This window comes from Echinops telfairi, unplaced genomic scaffold (genome assembly GCF_000313985.2).
Source record: "Echinops telfairi isolate 266 unplaced genomic scaffold, ASM31398v2 ScPeMD7_2;HRSCAF=8, whole genome shotgun sequence".
Classification (NCBI taxonomy): domain Eukaryota; kingdom Metazoa; phylum Chordata; class Mammalia; order Afrosoricida; family Tenrecidae; genus Echinops; species Echinops telfairi.
This window is the reverse complement of record NW_022103898.1, coordinates 9,787,328-9,790,596: the sequence shown is the minus strand read 5'-3', so window position 1 is coordinate 9,790,596 and position 3,269 is coordinate 9,787,328.

The following is a 3,269-nucleotide window of genomic DNA, read 5'->3' as shown; positions in this document are numbered from 1 at the left end:
GTAGCAAGGACATCGGGGACACTTAGCATAGCTAGTTGGGCAAGTGCACAACTGTTTTATTCCTAGCTCAGATGCCGGGTAAGTGTCCGGCCACCATCTCAGGTCACCCCGCGGTCACAAAAACCAGCTGAGGCTGGCCTTCCAGGAGGAGGAAGTCTGCGATCTGAAAGGCCACTGAGGCATAGCCTTGTCGAGGTCATGGGTTATCCCACAACAGTGGTTCTCCACCTTCCTCGAGCCGCGACCCTTTCACGCAGTTCCTCATGTGGTGGTGACCCCCCACCACCCTAAAATTGTTTCCGTTGCTACTTCATCGCTGTCATTTTGATACTGTGATGAATCGGGCGACCCCTGTGAAAGGGTCCTTCGACCCCCACAGGGGTCACGCCCCACAGGTTGAGAACCGCTGGTTGGCAGTGCCACCTTGCCGGTCCCACTCCCTGTAGTGTCTGCCACGCTCCCCTGAAGGCACTGTTTCTGCAGCCGGTGGTCTCTCCCCGGATGGGCTGCTTCCTGGGTGAGTTCATTATTGCCCTGTAGCCTGTGAGGAGGAGTCGGGAATGGCTCCCGGAAGACAGGATGCCCCAGCTGACGCCTGCAGGATTCGCAGAAGTTAGTGTGATAAAAGGGAGTTTGCCCTCAGAGAGAGTCAGTCTCACGGGCAGAGAGACCGTGTACCAGAAACCGGGGAGCCAAAGACAACATCGCGGGTTTGAGGCTGTGAAACCGCAGACCAGAAAGGGACAGGCGGGTTTCAGATCTCACGAGGTGACATGAATGGGACTAAAGGCGGAATGAAACGAGAAGCCTGGAAGACCAGTCAGAATTGTAATTCAGTGTCACAGAAACTCCGGGAAGAAAAGATTCCCCAAATCCATTTGCGGCTTCATTAGACAGGGACGTTGTTCTCTGCTGCCGGGCGCCATTGGGTCGGTGATGACCCTACCCACCGGGTCCCTTCCCGCCCTCACAGCTGTCCCGCTGCGTGAGCCCATTGTGGCAGCCACTGTGTGGAGCCGTCTCGAGGAGGGCCTGCCTCCTTCTCGCTGCCCCTGCACTTTACCAACGCCAGGTCCTTCTCCAGCGACTGGCCTCTCGGGATAACAGGTCCAAAGTCTGAGACGAAGGCTCTCCATCCTTGCCTCCAAGGAGCACTCTGTCCGCACTTCTTCCAAGACAGACAGACTTGCTTTGGCAGTCCATGGGACTGTCCCCATTCCTCTCCAGCACCACAACCCACATGCACCGCGTCTTCTTCGGTCTTCCTTATTCCGTGTCCAACGGTCACACGCGTCTGAGGCCACGGAAAACACGACAGCACACCTCCGTCCTCAAAGTGACGTCCTCGCATAGACCCACTTTTTTAAGAGCGAAAAGAGGCTGTGAGAAGGCCTCCCCCGCTCCCCCTTTGGAGACCTTAGTGATCTATCTTCCCACCAAATGAGTCCATTGGGTCAGTGCTTTCCCCGCTGGTGGCTCGAGAAGGGAGGCAGGGAACAGGTTGGAGGCCTGGGCGCCTTGCTCGGCGTCCTGGGAGTTTTTCTAGGCGAGGCTTTGTTTTCCAGCAGCGCTGTCCCGTCCTCACGGAACACCAAGCAGGTTGAGGAGGCTGAGTACGTCACCAGTCTGCCAAAAAATAGATGCCACCTTTTATCAGCCGGTCTGGAGAGGAGGAAATTGGCTCTAAGGGAACTAGGCTTACAAGATGATTTGGTTTGGTCGTTTTGAATTCTGTTTTCTCACTGATGGTGCAGAAAGTTCTCAAAGGCACGGTAATTGCTGCAGAATTATGGCTTCGGGCATTTGTAGCTATTCAAACAGTGAAATTCCGTTACACAACATCTCCATCTCTGCGCTCAGGGACGCTGCATCGAGAATGAATCTCCTATGGAGCATACTGCACCTTTTTTTTCATAGCACAGAACGCCTAAAGCACGGTGGGGGGTGGGCGAGACCCTGTAGCCTTCATCACAGGGGGCAGAGATGGTGGAGGATGAGTGAGTGCCTTATACGTGGCAGCTGAGACATAAGGAGGTCAAACCACCAAGTTGCCACCCATGTGCTTCATGATCTGCTGCCCTGGTGGTTCTCTGACTCATCACGCAACAAGAGAGCTCATCAATCATCCTCGCTTAGCCTTCTGTTCTAAGCCTTTTATTTAACCGAAAAGCTCTTAAGCCTCACCGAGGTGCTAAAAGCATTGATGAGCAAAACAGAAAGATCCGGTTAGCCACTTGGTAAGGTAAGCATTTCCTTATTCCCAACCACTGATTAAATCAGGAGAAGAAACAAATCATCCATTGAAAATGGGACACCAGCAATAAAACAGCAAAAACAACAAAAGCAAACTCACTGCCGCCCAGTGGACGACAGCAAACTCATAAGACTATAGTGGGGAGGGGGGGCTGCCCCTGTGAGCTTTATAGGAGGAGAGAGCTGTCGTAGTGACATAATCTGGTGTCAATTTCAAGATGAAGACTTTAGGGGTGGAGTCTAGCCTGTCAATCAGGATATAGCCAATGAGGCCTCTGTGTGGGCATGGCTTTCTCCTGAGAATTCTGGGAATTCCTGAACTTCTTCCTTGAAGACAGGAGACACTCTCTCTCTCCTCACTCCCTGAGAACTCCACTGACAAGACACATGGAACTACGCTGATGGCAGCCAGAGTCCTAGAGTTGGAGGAGCCACGCGGAGACCCACGCCAGGGCTGGGATGCTTCTACCGCCACTGGTTCCACAAGACTTTGCACCCACTGGCCTGTGATCTTTCTGCATTTGGCCTCATTGCATGTGTTTCGTGAGTCTGAAGAGGACTTTATAGACTGGTGTCGGACATATGGGCTAATATCAGACTTACGGACTTGATCTGGACTGTGCTAGGATGTTTTCTCAATATTCAATTGCTCTTGTATATATATAAACCTCTTTCTTATATACATATGTGTCTCCCTGGATTTGTTTCTCTAGTCTACCCAGACTCACACAAAAGCCCTGTCTCTCTCCTGCAGAGCACCTGGTGGTTTCGAACTGCTGACCTGGCAGCACCATCAGTGCCCCCTATATGTGCAAGGTCTATTAAATATACATAAGGCCTACTAAGTTCTTAAAGTTTGAAGTCCTCTGATGGGCTGTTAACTCATAGAAAAATGATTCCCCAACTTCAAACGTTCAGCGGGGATCTTAGCGCCCTCACATAGGAGATGCTGGGATTTGGGAAGCATTCTAATTGATTGAGAAAAAAGGCCTAGAAGGCTAAGTGATTGGTATCTG